The following is an 18,574-nucleotide window of genomic DNA, read 5'->3' on the forward strand; positions in this document are numbered from 1 at the left end:
CGTCCACTCGACACAAACTAGGTCATTTCGGGACTAACATATGGTTTAATTTTATTTCAATAATTCGCTTAAGCATAGGGGTCTTTAGCAGTGGGAGGAAACCAGAGGACCCGGAAAAAACCCAAGAGGTTGGACAGGCGACCCTAGTCCTTGTCACGTACAACCGGGGATTCGAAACCACGCCAGTTGACTCAATGATAGGCCTTATGATACAGCGCGCACGTTTTAAACAAATTGAACAAACTTTCTATTTATAGATCATACCATCTCTGCGGCAGTTAGTTTTACTTTGTTTTCATGTATATACATGGTGGGTATCTCGTTTCAAAGTCAATAATATCAGCAAAGTACAAACCAAGGAACCAAATGTTGAATTGCTTTGAAAGTAAAACCAGATTGTGCAATAAATTCACCTACATGTACATGACTATATTGTACATTCAATGTTACGATCACATACTTTGACCCAGTGAAAAAATTAGGTTACACTTAAGATAAAAGGCTTATAAATATTTGCAATCCTACATGCAGTTTGGACTACATTATTATTTACATTGAAGGGTGAAGCCCTTTTTTCACATTTTGTAACAATGGCTTTTCAAATAAAGCTCCTCTGGATTTTTCAGCACTGTTTCCGCTTATTTATGTAGATTAAAGCAATATCAACTAATAAAATGAGTTGATAAATGTAATATTATTGTATATAAAAATACCACTTTATTGTCGTCAGTTTGTTCCTTTTACCCTCACCTTCGCATTTATAAATTTTTAAACACATTAACAGATATTCTGCAGCAGCAGTATATAGTGGGTTTTATATTACCACAAGAAATAAAATAGGGTTTAACATCCTACTTTTCTACAACAACCAGGATAATAAAGACAACCCTTCGTCGAATTCCGTGCTTTTACATGCGCCTCAACGTGTACAGGGAACATCAGTTTTCGTCCCATCTGAATGACTAGATGCTGTTTCTTTCCAGGCCCTCGATCCTCCACAACAGACAAGGGAAAACCACTTTGGAACGTATTACTGCCATGAGCTCTTTTACGTGCAGCGACTAGACGCTGTTTCTTGGTGGTCCTCCACCACTGACAGGGAGAAACCAGCTGGAAAAATCCTCATGAACTTTCTTAGCCAACACAGACATCAAACCTAGGACCTCCTTTTTTCTTGTCACCGGAGTTCCAATTTAGATGACTATTGGTATAAAAGCTATACAATCGATATCTATGGTAGTCGAATTTAAGTTACTCCCAGTGTTACATATTGTCTGGTGCCCGTGGCAATTGGATCCATTCGAGTTCAATATATTAATGACTTCTATGAAGCTAAAACGTATGAAACTTCCAAATAATATTTATAGTTCTATTTTGCTTGGAATGTAGTACATAAAGTATGTTTACTTATTTGCTATTTAATATTTTAATAGAAAATAAAAGTAAATATTTAATTTGCAAGGATTTACATTAAAGTAACGAAAGTAAATCTCCTCTATGGAGATAACTCTGATTTGGTAGTTCTAGGTTTGTCAGCCCTGGGCCACGTGGAAATTTTTTATTTCATTTTATATTTCATTTTATTTAGATTTAAAAAATAAAACGTTACTAGTTTTCAAATTTTTAAAAAAAATTTATTTCGAATCAAAATCATTTTTTTTTTATTTTTGGTGATTTTTAAAATTTAAAGTATTTTTTTAGATTAAACAAGCCAACAGTGAGGCTGATATCCATCGCCAAAATCCCAAAATATTAAAAGATGACACATATTAATTAATTGCACATTTATTTTGTTCAAAAGTATCGAGCAATCAAACCATACACTAATTAAGTTTCACCAATCTCTATCAGATAGAATCAAAATTATCTTGTCCCAAACCATCGACAAATGAAATCAATTAGCTCTGCTTAGCGTCAGCTCGAAATGTTAATCATTGAACTCAGTCAAGACATTCACCTAATGAACATCTACATCAAGTTTAAACATTCACCTAATGAACATCTACATCAAGTTTAAACATTCACCTAATAGACACCTACGCCAAGTTTGAACATTCTACCTCAATTAGAAGAAGATTTATTGTGTTCCAAAGTCTCAACCAATCAATTTGCTTATCACTCTGATTACCCTCAGCAAAAAATGTTCATTATCGAACTTAGTCAAGGTATTGATGTAATAAAGCTATACACCAAGTGTCCTCACTCTCACTTAATTAGAACTAAAGTTATCATGTCCCAAAGCATCAACCAATCAAACTGCTTATCTCTGCTTACCCTAAGCAGAAAATTATCATCTTCGAACGCCATCAAGGCATTCACCTAATAGACACCTACGCCAAGTGTGAACATTCTAACTCAATTAGAATGAGAGTTATTGTGTTCCAAAGTCTCGACCAATCAAATTGCTTATCACTCTGCTTACCCTAGGCAGAAAATGCTCATCTTCGAACTCCATCAAGGCATTGACTTAATAAACACCTACACCAAGTTTGAACATTCTGGCTCAATTAGAAGAAGAGTTATGGTGTTCCAAAGTCTTGGTCAATCAAATTGCTTATCGCTGTGCTTACCCTGAGCAGAAAATGCTCATTATCGAACTTAGTCAAGGTATTGCTGTAACGAAACTATACACCAAGTTTCATCACTCTCACTTAATTAGAACTAAAGTTATCGTGTCCCAAAGCATCACCCAATCAAATTGCTTATCCAGGGGCGTACATAACGATTTTGTTTGGGGGGGTGTTCAGCCAAAATGCGACCGACTGATGCATATACCCCCAATACGAGTGACGCAGTCAGGAGCCGCGCACCACAGGTGCGAGTATTCTAGGGGCCATGTGCAGAGCGGGTCTAGAAGCTGGGAATAGGGGGTGAGGTAGGGGTGTTCCAAATCTAGGGTGCCATCCACAATCCCACCCCACAATGAATGTCAACAAAATACTGGCTATAACATTAAGCGTCCTAGTAGAACATAGACAGTATTGTATAATTATATAGTTGTTCGCAGATCGTTGTCTCGCCGGAAAGCAGTTTTATTTAAGTTGACATAAAGTTTATGTCATATATGATGATTGTACCTAGAACACTGAGCAACCTGAAAAAATTTTGGAAAAATTGAGTCGATATCCTAGCACTTTAGGTCATTGCTGGGAGAAAGTCTTATGGACGAGAGGACCAGAAATGTGAGCCAATGTGACATAATCTCGAGATCTGCCCGTCAATTCCGCCTGTTTTGCAAGAGTTGACATAACATTTAGTTTAAACAATATTTTATTCAATAAACTGAATTGGATTGAACAACAGGCAAGGCCTATATAAGTTCTCTCCATTTGTATAGTCTGACGCCCCACGACCCACACACCAGTATAACTGGGCAGTTCACTATAACCGTGAATATGATAGTGCTGAGACAGTATAAGAAAACAGAGGAATAGAAGAATGATGTTAAAACGGAATCGGGCGCCGCAGACGCGAAAAAATTTCAGATATGTAACCAAGCTTTTAATTTTCGGGACTGGGCCTGGAAATTTTAGTCATTGTCATGGCAAATGGAACCAAATTCTCGCTAACGAGAGGATAAGAAAAGAGACAGAATCTTGTGGCCTATCTGTCAATTTCGCCTGTTTTGTAATTGGTTGTTTACCTCATTAATTCATTTAGTCTGAGACCGACTGCGGTGAGTACTTTTTTTGAGACAGACTATTTTTTTGCCATTGGGGAAAAACATTTCATAGAACAACATACTCACAACAGAATAAGAGTGACAAACATTTTTTCAAACATGACAAGCAGACATGGTTATTTTATACTATAGTTTGTGTGACGTATGCAATTTACGCTCACGGATTCACGCAAATACATAGTATTTGGGATCTATTCTGGCATTGTTTGTTTACCTCATTAATTCACTGAGTTGCCGATGCATAATTTTGAGACCGACTGCAGTGACTGCACTTCTTTTGAGACCGACTGTTTTTCTCCCTGGGGGAAATTTTGTTCATAGACCAACATACTCAAAACAGAATAAGAATGAAACACAACATTTTTTCAAACATGATAAGTTGACAAGGTTATTTTATACTAAAGTTTTGCGTGGGTAGCGTGACGTATGCAGTGAGCACTTATTTTGATACCGACTGCTCTTATTTTGCGACCGACTGCATTGATTTTGCGACCGACTATTTTTCTTCCGGGGGGGGTGTACCACCACCCAACACCCCCCCCACATTTACGCCCCTGTGCTTATCTCTGCTTACCCTAAGCAGAAAATGCTCATCTTCGAACTCCATCAAGGCATTGACTTAATAAACACCTACACCAAGTTTGAACATTCTGGCTCAATTAGAAGAAGAGTTATTGTGTTCCAAAGTCTCAGCCAATCAAATTGCTTATCGCTCGTCTTACCCCGAGCAGAAAATGCTCATTATCGAACTTAGTCAAGTTATTGAGGTAATGAAACTATATACGTCCACAAGTTTCATCACTCTCACTTAATTAGAACTAAAGTTATCGTGTCCCAAAGCATCAACCAATCAATTGCTTATCTCTGCTTACCCTAAGTAGAAAAATTGAATGCTCATCTTCTAACTCCATCAGGGCATTGACCTAATAAACACCTACACCAAGTTTGAACATTCTAGCTCAATTAGAAAGAGAGTTATTGTGTCCCAAAACGTGTGACGGACAGACGGACGGACGGACGGACAGATAGACGGACGGACGAACCCATTTTAATAATTGTATGGCTGTTGTGGGCCACCATACTGGTATTATTTGTTTCGTCCTCAGCTATTAAACACAATCCAAACGGCCATGGCAGGCATTGGAATCACAGATGTTACTTAAGCAGTTTTCAACACAATCATCAATGAAATGTAATAATATTTGTCAATTCTTAGCGTTTATAAATCATATTAGTAACGTTTCTACCACTGCCAGACTTACCGTTTAATTAGATACAGTTATTTCCAAATATTTTCTCTTGATCGGTTTAACAAAAGCAACACGCCGTGTACACCGTTAGTGCTGATGCAATCTTTGCTCTCACGGTGTCAACACACTGCGACTATTGGTTGAATCTATTTGTAAATCGGTGAAGGCTGCAACTTGATTGATTTAATAACATAGGCTATTCTATTCCTGTTTAAGGGGTGTCTACAGCGGATAAGCTTCCCACTTTTCTACACCGACCGGGATAATGAGAAAAGGCACACAGTGTACTATGGAGTTAACAAACGTTCATTAAACGTAGGCCAGAGTTTATATTATTTTCTATAATTATATAAATTCTATGGATATTTTTAATAATATATTTAAACTTAATTACATTTATTTGGTTCCAAGATTGATAATAGTAGGTCTTATTAATTATTTGTTTTCAATGCTGACAAGATCCAGGGGCGGATCCAGGAATTTTTGCAGGAGGGTATTTGCCAGGTCCCTTAGAAAATGTATTATTATTATTATTATTACAGCATATTTATAGTGCACCCTTTCATATAACATGTTCAGGGGCACTTTACAAAGTGACAATGTAAATCACACATAAACAACAAGATTATGGGCATGTTAGCGATTGTATACAGAGTCAGTTAAAAGCCTGATTAAATAAATGTGTTTTAAGTTGTTTTTTAAAAGAATATAGAGATGTACAACATCTTAAACTAAATGGTAGATTATTCCATAAAACAGGTGCTTGATAACTAAAAGAGCGCTGACCATAAGAGACTAGTTGAACAGTTTTGGGCTTTAAAAGTAGTTTATCTGATGTACGTAATGTTCGGCCAGGTGTATAAAGTTCTAAAAGATCTGAGAGGTAAACAGGAGCTAAATTATTTAAACATTTAAAAGTAAGTAATAAAATCTTAAAATCAGTTCGATATTTAACAGGTAACCAGTGTAAATTATATAAAACAGGAGTTATGTGGTCACATTTCTTAGTTAAAGTAACAAGTCTAGCCGCAGTATTCTGTACTTTTTGTAATTTATCTATAAGCTTTAAAGGTAAACCAACTAAAAGTGAATTAAAGTTATCTAATCGAGAATTAACAAGTGACTTAGTGGCCTCTACAGTTACACATTTACGTATTTTACCTATATTTCTAATATTAAAAGAGCACAATTTACAAATATTATTTACTTGAGCTCCCATAAGCATAAAACTATCAAAGATAGCGCCAATATTACGAGCAGAATAAGATGAAAATATATCACAATTACCAATTACAACAGGGGGGTTATCTTGTGCAATTTTAGAAAGTTCTTTGACATCCATTTTCTAATTTCACTAATACAGTTCTCAAGTTGCAATTTTGATAAATTGAAAGAAGATGGACAATTAGGTGTAAATGAAATATATAATTGAGTATCATCGGCATACAAATGAAAGCTGAGACCATATTTTCTGACAATATCTCCTAATGGTGACGTATAGAGGGTAAATAAAATCGGACCAAGAACAGAACCTTGGGGAACCCCAGATGACAAAACAGATTCAGACGACGATTTGCAATTAACTAAAATACACTGTTTTCTACCCACAAGATAGCTCTCTAAAAGATTTAATGCAGAGCCACAAATACCGAATTTAAATTGAAGTCTACGTAGAAGAATGGAAGGGTCCACCGTGTCGAAAGCAGCAGATAAATATAATAAAATTAAAAATGTACATTTTCTATTATCAATTTCCATTAAAATATCATTTGAACCCCCCCCCCCTCCCCTCGGCTTGAAATGTTTTGAAAAATACATGGTCTCTATCGTCATTTTGGCGTATATACAAACACATTGAGCTTTTTAAACAGAGAAATCCAACTTCCTGTTTGATGTCAATTTTTATTATGAATCAATACGATTACATTGTGATTCAATATTTTATTGATGCAAAGCATTAATTGTGATATCACATATGTCTATATCATTATCTCGCGCTTTGAGTGCCCATCCTGTCGCACCATCTGACGATAAAGGATAAAGCACAATTATGAAACTTTTCTCATAAAAAAGGTTGTTTTACAAAAAGATTTATGTGGCTGAACAGGGCGAGGGGGGGGGGAACCCCCAAACACACCTCTGGATCCGCCCCTGACTATTTTTTTTTTAAACTCCATTTTCTAAATATTATCTAGGAATACAAGATAACAGTAAACCGACCAAGGGTAGATATGCATGCATATTTTTATTCAGATATAAAAAGTAAAGTATAATTTTAACTAGGAATGTAACTTGATAACATACATTTCATTACCCTACTAGACGTACAAAATATTAAACCAACCTAGTAAGAGAGAAACCAGTCTGTTACTGAAGCCTTGTAATGACGATATTATTTAATAGCTAACTAATAATAAAATCTTATAGGCTGTCTCTATATGACATGCTTAATACATTATTTCAATATTAATACGTACCAAAATTTAATTTAATCAACACGGGACCAATTCAATTGATTTTGTTTTTGCTTATGAAGGCTAAAAACTAATTGTCTGTTTAAAACTGAAATTAATAGCCCTGCTATACATTTCCTCATTTTATGTTCATAATAAGCCATTTACTACTAAAAGTTCCCGCTCACTAAAACGGACAGTTACAAAAATGTCCCCTCGACATTGCATGCAAAAATATAAAATAAAGCCTATTTGTTGGAATATCTACTACGCGAAAATCTACGCACCTTCTATTTAATCCACCCAAACCAATTGTATTTAATGCAATGAACCCACGGACAGATCTGTTAGAGTTGTCGCTGTTCTTTCTATAATAAATATCTTATTAATAAAGACCCCCTGGTATTATATATTTATCATATTAATTGGTGCATTAAATCTTATCTATTTTATTTTATCTTTCCAACATACAGTCTTTATGTGCCAAATTGATTTACCGTGTACTATTCTTATGTTATATTATTATTATCTACCCGCACCCCACCCCTCCACTTAGCCACCCTTCGGGGTTTCATAATTTTTTCTCTGGTCATAAAGGAAATGAAATGGGGTTTAACGTCCTATACTTAACTGTTCTGCTCCTACTGGGCTACGCCATTCAGTGTGCTATGAGGGAAATTTTGACCGGACAGCGGCGCTACGGCCTACTCTTAACTCGAATTCCAACTGCCAAGGGATCTTTTACGTGCACGCTAATGTGTACACGGAACCTCGGTTTTTGTTCCCATCCGAACGATTAGACAGCGTCCTGCACCACTGACAAGGAGGAACCACATCGGAAAATCTCGATGAACTTTCTCGGCCAACGCAGGGATCGAACACTCGACCCCCGGGCTACCGAGCCAGCGTATTTTATAGCCACTTGGCCATAAAGGAGAGAGAGAGAAATGGTGATAAACGTCCACTTGACACAAACTAGTTCATTTCGGGACTAACATATGGTTTAATTTTATTTCAATAATTCGCTTGCGCGTAGGGGTCTTTAGCAGTGGGAGGAAACCGGAGGACTCGGTGAAAACCCACGAGGTTGGACAGGCTACCCTACTCCTTGTCACGTACAACCGGGAATTCGAAACCACGCCAGTTTACTCAATGACAGACCTCATGATACAGCGCGCTCGTGCTAACTATTCGGCCACCCAACCCCCAATAAGGAAATAATTATAATAGTAGTACATATTTATTAATAGAAACTATTACTTTAAATTCGTTATAAGTTGACCTAGATTATTTATGCACATAACTTACCTATAGGTCAACATTCTGTCATCATCCTACATTTGCATAATATTATCTTTCACTCTATTCAACTTGATAATGCAGGATTTATAAAATAACAAGCACGTACCGTCCTAGAATCCATAATAAAACACCACGTCAGTGTAAAGTAAGTATACGGCCCTATACTGGATTCGTTACCGCTTGGAAATAGCGTTCTACCCACTAGGAAATAGTTATAAATACCACACTTGTCGTGTTCGGGTGCACAAGTGGGAAAATCAACATGGCCGTCATTATCCATTCAAGGATTATTAAAACCCCTAATCACCATTTGTGAAATTTAAATCGCTAAAAGCAATATCAGTTCAAAGACGTTTCAGTTCTATTCAGTATTTACAAAGATATGATGAATTGAGAATTTATCATCGTTCGGAATCTAATGCAAACGATATAAACAAGCCAGTGTAACCCTTAAATATTGGCCAATCTTTTGATGGGCCTCTTTTAAATCCAATTAAATTCAAGCTAGAAAATATCTACATATTCCGTTGATGGTCTATTTTGGTTTAGTTTTCTTAATTAAATGTTAAATAATCAATCTAAGAACAATTTATCGTACATTAAGCCGTGAAAAATTAGATAAAAGCCTATTGTCGATTAGCGGCACGATCAATTAGCTTAGCATATGCCTACTACTTGTAATTAGATGGGTGTTTTTCACAAAATGGAGTCAAAACAGTCAACATAATTTTTTGTCACATTTAATGATCTGATGGTAATAAATCTTTCACAGAATTAGATAACAAAGCTTATCTCTCAACCCTCTGTGTTTCGAGATAAGAGATGATGCTATTACCTTCAATGTAGCACATGCGGGAGCGATTCGCACCCGGCATTTGTAAACAAAATTGACAATATTTTTAATCAAAACAACGATTGGTTATTGTTATTATAATATTTCTGCCACACCCAACTACAATTAAGCATATAATACTACCTGAAACGGGTACAAATTCCCTCTTTTTAAATCAAAGCGACAGTATAGATTGCTTTTTCCGACATTTTAAATTTACGTCTGTAACACATAAAGGCGGGGCCCCGTGTGCAATAGCCAATCAAAGTACGCATCTGATCAGAGTTGCGCAGTAGTAATACGGCGTAATTATGAACGTCCGAATCAATTTTGATAAAAAAACAAACAAACAACGCTTGATTTACTTTATTGTCAATATTTGCTGATAAATGAATTTTGTTTCAGTAGATTGGACTGCGTATGTGTAATAAGTACTAATAGTATAAAATTAATTTTTTTTTTAAGATGGTACATACATTAATAATGAAATTGAGTTTGCCACTTGGAACTAAGGGCATCCAATCGTAGCTAAAAACAAGCATATCAGTATATCTCAGCGTTTTTAGTTACGTTCTTGTAGCTAACAAAGAATATGTGAAATATAGTTAGGTTTGGAGGCACACACTGTTTTCATTCTACAACCAATATATGATTTACTTCGGTGTAAAAAACAGCCTTAAATGTCCCTACCGACATGGCAAAATATTTATATAGGGAGAGAAAAACACCTTTTCAATATTAAATATGACATTCAAATCAACAAATATTTAAATGGTTTAAAACATACAGCACATACCTTTAATATTAAACACACAATATGTCAAGTTTAACCAAAGGTAAATTTTTATGTGGCACCAAACTTTGAACGTAAAATTTGAAATTCAGTGTCTTTACCGTATGCCCATTTTTTAAGGGAGATAATTCACTAGGTCTTTCCGTATAGAGGGCTCTTTTTTAACTTCAAAGTGCTTAAATATGTTTTGAGTGTCCTTCTGGCATAAAGCCTTAGCCAGAAGATGTGATGAAATGACAGAACATGAAATTTGAAGTTCTGAAAGCTAAATGTCGCACTTTTGGAGAGTCTTTACCGACATTACAATGACCGTCAAAGTTTGTCATTTTAAGATGATGTTAATGTTATACATTTAGTTAGTGTTTTATAATATACTATTCAAAAAACGTAGGGGATATTTGATTTTTAAGTGTTATTAAAGTCACCTAATGAAACTGACGAAGAAACAAATGACAAAATGAAATGAAGTTCACATTCATCGATTTATTCCAAATGATCGTTAGACTAAGTAAGGCACAGACTGACCATTATAAGGGTAAAATGATACCCGGGGTCAAACAGCAAAGTTACCACAGCATCACAACCAAGTCAGTAACGGGTAAATCCTCCTCTGTTTGCCAAACAAGCATTGATCCGACGTGGCATACTCCTAATGAGACGTCTAAGGTCATTTTGGTCCAGATTGTCCCATTCCTGTTGCAACGCAGCAGCAAGTTCTTGGACATTGGCAGGACGTTGTTGACGTTGACGTAACCTCTGTCCAAGCCATGCTCGATGGGGGAGAGGTCGGGACTCAGTGCTGGCCAAGGTAATGTGGTGATGTTCTGTTGTTGGAGGTAACCTGTAACGATCCTGGCCCTGTGACATCTTGCGTTGTCATCCTGGAAGATGAAACGGCGGCCATGACGTCGTGCGAACGGCACAACATCGACTGCCAAGATGTTGTCCCGGTAGTACTGGCCTGTAACACGCCCTGCAACAACATGTAAAGCCGTTCTTCCAGCAACAGTGATGCCTCCCCACACCATAACAGAACCACTCCCAAATCGATCATGTCTGATGACGTTAACGTCTTGGAAGCGCTCGTTTCGACGACGCCACACCCTCCTACGTCTGTCCAAAAAATCAACAGTGAACCTTGACTCATCTGAAAACATCACATTGCTCCAGCGTCGATTATCCCAGTGTTGACGATCCCTACACCAACGACGTCTTGCCTGAATGTGATGATCTCTCAAACAAGGGATCACGCGAGGACGTCGGGCGCGAAGGTGACCCCTATGCAGTCGATTCCGAATCGTCTGGCCACTCACTCTCACACCAGTGTCTGTTTGAAGACGAGCGCTGATCTGATTTGCTGTGATGACACGATTTCTCAAGGCCAAGGTACGGATAAATCGATCCTGGGCTTGAGTTGTCGCCCTTGGTCGACCTGAGCGTGGTCTGTCCTGTACAGATTGTGTATCACGGTATCTGGACCATAGCCTGCTTATGACAGACTGAGAAACATTCATCGTCCGCGCCACAACCGCCTGTGTTGTGCCGATCTGTAGCATGCCAAGGGCACGTAACCTTTCATTTTGGGTAAGCCGACGCATATCAAAATTTGTTTTCTGGTCACTAAAACAATTAAACTGATGTTTCCATCCTGGAATTCAATGCCACAATGACTGTAACATTCAAAGTCAGAGTCGTGCAAATCTTGGGTTGGACCCCCATGATGATCCCAAGCATCACCTGCATTCCATGCGGTAGCTATTGGTGCGTTTGGGCGTCACATGTAACTGGAAATGTTTCTTCTGTTAGGTTCTATAGTGACTTTTTTCCTAGTCATTTGCATATTTTAGTATTATGCCCCCAAAATCAAATATCCCCTACTTTTTTTGAATAGTATATAATAATTTGTGTTGCATGCTAATATATATATACAATAAGTTCTCACACTCCTACAACTGGGTCTAAGAATCAGCCAGATTTCCCCTTTTATAATGTGACTGTTGTGAACAGATTGAACTTTACATTATTTAACTTTATCATTTTTGTTATTATAAGTTTTATACTTGGTCGGTACACTGATTAATTTTATATTAGGTTTCATAGTATCCTGTGTTGTAATAATTGTTCCTTTGTTCTAATTAATACATGCGAAGTATAATATTTTAAGCCATACTTGTTTTGTCGATTGAGAAGGTGGACCTTCACACAGATTTTGAGGTATTTAAAACTTATAATTGTGTATATTATTGTCATATTTCGATTAATAATTGTTCAGTGTTTTATTTACCATGTTTTAATAGCACTGTCAATCTCTCAATTAGTTACTTAGCCAAGGTTTATTTATATATTTTTTAGATAATAAGAAATACTTCAATACTTTTATTTGTCACTAAGCCATGCCTGTTTGAATATTAAATATTATACGCATTTTATTGTGAAAAGCCTTTGCCTTATTTGCCAGACTAAAACTTGCCATCTCAATCGTGCCCGCCTGCCGGCAACCCCCAAACAATCTCAAAATTTGCCTGAGAAACGTTTTGGTCAACTAAAGCCCTGTCTACACGAGGAAAATGGAGGAAGCCAAAAAACAGAGAAAGACTGCCAAACGTTTGTTCACATTTTCTGTTAATTCATTTGATTCTATATTGACTGAAAAGGCTTCGCCAAATTGAGAAAGCTGTTGAAAAAATGGAGTTGAACTATGATAATCTTGTAACTGCAAACGAATCTGCGTTAGCAGCCCTGCCTGACGATTGTGCTGAAGAGGAACTTCAGAATAATATGAGTTATATGAAAGAAGTGGATTCTGTTCGAGCCGATATAACTGTAGCCGTCAAACACTTAAAACTGACCGTTTTAAAAGTTGAGAAAGCACAAAAAGAAGAAGAGAAAAATAAATCTCCGCCTTGTTCACATCCTGTATCAGATATTCAAATGAAATGTCATCTTGAAAGATTGAAAATTTAACATTTTTCGGGTAACATTCGTGATTATACAGGCTGGAAGACTAGTCCTCAGTTCGCTATGAGAAAATATTGCCAAGATGAAGAAGAACAACTTCAGCGTCTTAAAGAAGCTGTATTGTCACCTGTTAGAAAGGACACTACACATTGCCAATCAATTGTGTCAGCATTTGAAATATTAGATCAAAATTATGGAAATTCAGACGAGTTAATGACATTATTTCTGAGAGACATCAAATCATATAAACCACTTAGAGGTGGTGAAGCTAAGAGTTTGAAAGCTTTCACATCAGAAATTCGTAGTTTTATTACCAGGATGCACGACTTAAATAAAAAACATGATCTGAAATCTGATTATATTGTTGTGGATTTGATTGACAAATTAACAACCAAAGATCAATACAAATTTAAATCTTATTGTCATGAAAAAGATTTACCTAAATATTTAGAAACTTTAGTTAATTGGTTAGGAGATGAAGCCCAATTACGCTCCAGTGTATTTGATGACGCGCGAAAATCATACAAGGTCAGCGGTTCTAATTCTGTGACGTTTAAGCCTCCTCAGAAGTTTAAGGCCACCAGTCAGCCTTGCCTATTGAAATGTGATGCCTTACATCCCCTTAAGGAATGTCCTGCAGTTTATGCGCGTAAAGTTCCAGATCGATGGGAAATAATTAAAGACAATAGATGTTGTTTTTTGCTATTTGAGACCTAATCATCAGACTCGAAACTGTTTTGAAAAGAAAAAGTGCACGAAATCTGGTTGTGAAAAGAATCATCACCCACTTCTTCACGGGGATTACAGTCGGTCAACACAAGCCAACTCAAGTAGTTCTTCAATTAATACAGCTGGATGTGGTCACTTGCCAGTCGCAAAAGATCATGTTCAAGACGACTATGGTGTCACACACGAAGCAATCGCCATGATAGACTCTGGTAGCCAACAATTACTTATTCGAAAATCATTTGCTAATAAACTTAGACTGCATGGTAGCCAACCCAAAGACATTCATATTAGATTAGCTGGTGGTTGTGAAATGGTTGAAAAGTCATGTACTTAAAATATCTGATGTTAATAATTCGCAAGTTTACGAATTGACTGCCTCTTCGCTTGAAACTGTCTGTGGTGATATTCCACCGATTGACAACCATAATTTGTCACTGTACCCTCACTTGTCTGGACTTTTAGACCTTATTTATTGCGATGGTGGAAAAGTCGATTTGCTTAATGGGACTAACTTTCCAACCGCTTTTAAAGACTTAGGTTCCTGCTGTATTTCAGACGAAAGTGCACCAATAGCCAAGCAAACGCCTTTAGGTTGCGTACTTTTGGGAGAATTAGGACAACAGTCCGAAGTATCGTACATCAATCATGTCACTATTATGGACACACCGAATATTGCCAAACTGTTCGAAATTGATAGCCTAGGAGTAAAGCCTACTAAAGCCTGCACATGCCGTGAAAGTGAGTTAGCCGAATCTGCATTTATAGAAAAATCTGAAGTCAAATACCAAGTTTTTGCCTGATGGTAGAATTCAGATGAAAATGCCTTGGAAGCTTGGTCATCCATCATTTCCAGATAATCGTCCTATGGCCCTGAAAAGACATTGTTCTCTGGAACTATATAACAATGAGATTCGTAAACTTATTGATGACAGCTTCTGTATTAAGTTAAAGCCTGATGATATCAACTGGTCTAAACCTTTCTGGTTACTGACTCACAGAGAAGTTGAACGACCACACGCCTCAAGCACACAAATCAGAATCGTTTTTGACTCTGCCGCAGAATATTTGGGTAAATGTCTTAATGATGCTCTAGAGAGAGGACCAAATTATTTGAACGATTTGTTTAAAGTTTTAATATGATGGAGACAGGAAACAATTGCCCATTGTGGAGATATACGCAAGATGTTTAACATAATCAGTATCCATCCTGATGATGAGCCTTTTCATCGTTTCCTTTGGAGAAATTGTGATTTGTCAAAGGACCCGAATGTGTACCAGTGGGTACGACTGAGTTTTGGTGATAAGTCATCACCAGACCTAGCCTGCTCATGAATCCAGATTCTAGCACAGAACAATGAAATTGAATTCCCTAAAGGTAAAGACGCTTTAATAAATCATATTTATATGGATGATGTAGCGGACTCCAGTAGTAATGGGAACACTGCCCTGGAAACCATAACAGAAGTCGATCACATTCTTCTGAAAGGTCTGGCATAGTAATCATCAACTTACTGACAAAGCACCAGATACTGATAGAGTTATTTCTGTGTTGGGACATAAATGGGATAAAGATAAAGACAGTTTTGGTTTAAAAGAGAAAGATTTCTCAAATATCCCTGAAAAACTTACAAAGAGGATTGTTTTTGGTGTTATTGCTCAATGCTGGGATCCAATAGGACTTGTAGGCCCGTCAATGATCAAGTTCAAAATTGAAATGCAAAATCTCTGGTCAGAAGGATTTTGTTGGGATGAAGTTTTACCCAAGGACATTACTGTTAAATGGGATAAACTGTTTAATGACTTACCTGCCATTTTAGATTTTAAAACTCATAGAAGTATGAAGCCTAGTGATGCTATTGGCCTGCCACAGTTACATGGTTTTGCTGATGGAGGAGAAAATGGTTATGGATCATGTGTATTTCTTAGATGGCGCCTTCCAAACGGATCCATTGATTGCCGATTTGTTGCCTCCAAGCCATTTATTGTAGCTCCACTTAAACGGAAAACCATTCCAAGACTTAAATTGATGGGATGTGTTACCTTTTCTCGCCTCGTAGACACTGCCACATCTGCCTTGATAACTAACTTCGAAAGAATTATTTTATGGAGTGATTCGTCTACTGCTCTGGGATGGATCAGAAGCACCCCAGATCGTTTAAGCCATTTGTTGGAGTAAGCATCGCTGAGATTCAGGAAAGCCACGACCCAGTTATATGGAGATATGTACCCAGTGAATGCAACCCAGCAGATTCTCTTACCAAAGGAATTAGACCTGATCAACTGGAAAATTGGCATAACGGACCAAAATTCCTTCGGTTGCCTGAAGACGAATGGTCTATTCGTGAGGTCGTCAAAAGATCTGGTAAAGATGATCCTGAACGCAAACCGGTTAAAATTTCAGCTGTTCAAGTGGTTGAAGATATTATAAACTGTTTCGCAAATCGCAGTTTTGATTGGTCCAAAATACGTCGCTATGCTGCCATATGGTTACGTTTTCTGAAGAACTGTCAATTATCTTACACCAGATGAACTACATCAAGCCCAATTGCTTTTTATCGAGAAGTCCCAAAAAGACTTTGATGCCCACGATAAGAAACTTATTGGGATTTAGCCGTTTCTTGATAAAGATGGGATATGGAGAGCCAAAGGAAGACTTGAACAAGCCAAAAGCCTTCCATACAGTATACGTCACCCCATTATATTGCCAAGTAATCATATATTTGTTAGAAGAATTTTAGAAACCTTGCATCGGAAATTAGGTCTACCAGGTTACAAACGCCTGGTTGCAGAAGCTCCAGATATTGCTTCGAGATATTGCTAGATCCATTTACTACAATTGTCTAATCTGTAAGAGAAGACGCAATCCACTTTCTAACCAACAGATGGGAGATTTGCCTCAATTTCGTGCTGATGTTAGTACACCCGCCTTTGCTAATACATCAGTTGATTTGTTTGGACCTCTGAAAGTTAAAGTCGCCAGAAGAACCATTGAAAAAGCCTACGAATGTTTTTACATGCCTCACTACACGAGCCGTCCATGTAGAGCTCGTATTGAACGAATGTACAGATCATTTCCTCATGGCCTTACGCAGATTTTCATCTATTAGAGGATGGCCAAAGTTAATTTATTCTGATAATGGAACTAACTTTGTCGGTTCACAGACTTACTTACGTGAAATGATTAATAATTGGAACTTGGTGAAAATTCGGAATAATTGTGCCGACAATGAGTCTAAATCTGAATGGAAATTTAATTGCCCAACAGCCAGTCATATGAATGGTGCCGTTGAATCACTTATCAAATCCATCAGGAAAGCCATTGATGGAGTATTTGGATTTGCAAGTTATTCTCAAAGTCAGTGGATAACAATTCTTTACGAATCCAGTAACTTAGTCAACAGTAGACCATTATATCCATCGTCAGATAATATTTTTGATGCACCACCTATCACGCCGAATTCATTATTATTAGGACATGACATTGTCGTACCACAGCCAGAGAAACAAGATATTGTTAACCCTAGACATTTAAATAATTCCGTCCAACATAGAATTCAGTTATTTTGGGAACAGTGGATTAGACATTTTGCACCAACATTAGTTGCCAGAAACAAGTGGTTTCATTCAAGAGATAATCTTGAAGTTGGAGATTTGTGTATTTTGTTAGACCCGCATACCAAGAGTTTTATGGAAACTCGCGCTGGTACATGAGATATACCCTAGTGCAGATGGTCATGTCAAGAAAGTGAAAATAAAAACTGCCACTGGTCAATATGAAAGGCCAATTCACAAACTGTGTTTGATAGCCACTAGAGAGGAGTTATGTGCTACTCAAATCAGTAACAACCTCTGATTTTCCGTCGCAGGGGGGACTGTAAGATGATGTTAATGTTATACATTTAGTTAGTGTTTTATAATATAATAATTTGTGTTGCATGCTAATATATATATAAACTGTTTCAATGGCATTTAGTAATTGAACTAGAGTATACAGGTCACAATTCTATGGAATACAATTACTGCTTTTTACTGAGCGACGTTTCGACTAGGCTTCTCTAGTCATTATCAAGCTATGATAAAAAATGAAAATATGACAGGACAATATATACATGTACACCACAATGCTAAGTTAATGATGACAAACCAGGGATGTAACTTAATTACGTGTACCTAATGGTAATCTGATTTAATTTACGCTAATAAGTAATAATACCAATTAACCTAAAAAATTGACTAATTGATTAATGGATAAGTTGTTGTGGAGTATACACAATGATTAGTGGGTTTTTATAATACAAACGTTGCAAGAAAATGAAAATTGATGAAATGTTATCAACGACCCCTTTCACTGAAATAAATACAAATGGTAAAAGAATAGATTGTTGTGGAGTATTTACAACGATTTGATGAGGTTTTGATAATGACAACATCCCACGAAGATGAGATTTGATTTGTGTTATGACCAAAATAATTGATATGTGGGTGTTGATGCGAGTGATTACACTGATATACGAAAAACCCTTAGAACAATGACTGCACAAATGATCAATAGTCCCCTGAAGGCTGACAATTTAA

At 37.0% G+C, this 18,574-nt stretch overlaps 1 protein-coding gene across 3 annotated transcripts in view; it reads right to left on the bottom strand.

Moving 5' to 3' along the window:
- Positions 1-8,894, bottom strand: part of LOC126807845 (argininosuccinate synthase) — a 37,010-nt gene extending 28,116 nt beyond the window's left edge. The window contains exon 1 of one of the 3 annotated variants that reach the window (XM_050532698.2): positions 8,794-8,894. The gene's annotated coding sequence lies outside the window, so the exon portion shown is untranslated. Of the gene's footprint in view, positions 1-4,944; positions 5,069-8,693 lie in introns of those variants that run through there. The other 2 variants (XM_050532692.2, XM_050532686.2) reach the window with 2 other exon arrangements.
- Between the last annotated feature and the right edge of the window lie 9,680 nt (positions 8,895-18,574).

This window comes from Patella vulgata, chromosome 1, assembly GCF_932274485.2.
Source record: "Patella vulgata chromosome 1, xgPatVulg1.2, whole genome shotgun sequence".
Taxonomy (NCBI): Eukaryota; Metazoa; Mollusca; class Gastropoda; family Patellidae; genus Patella; species Patella vulgata.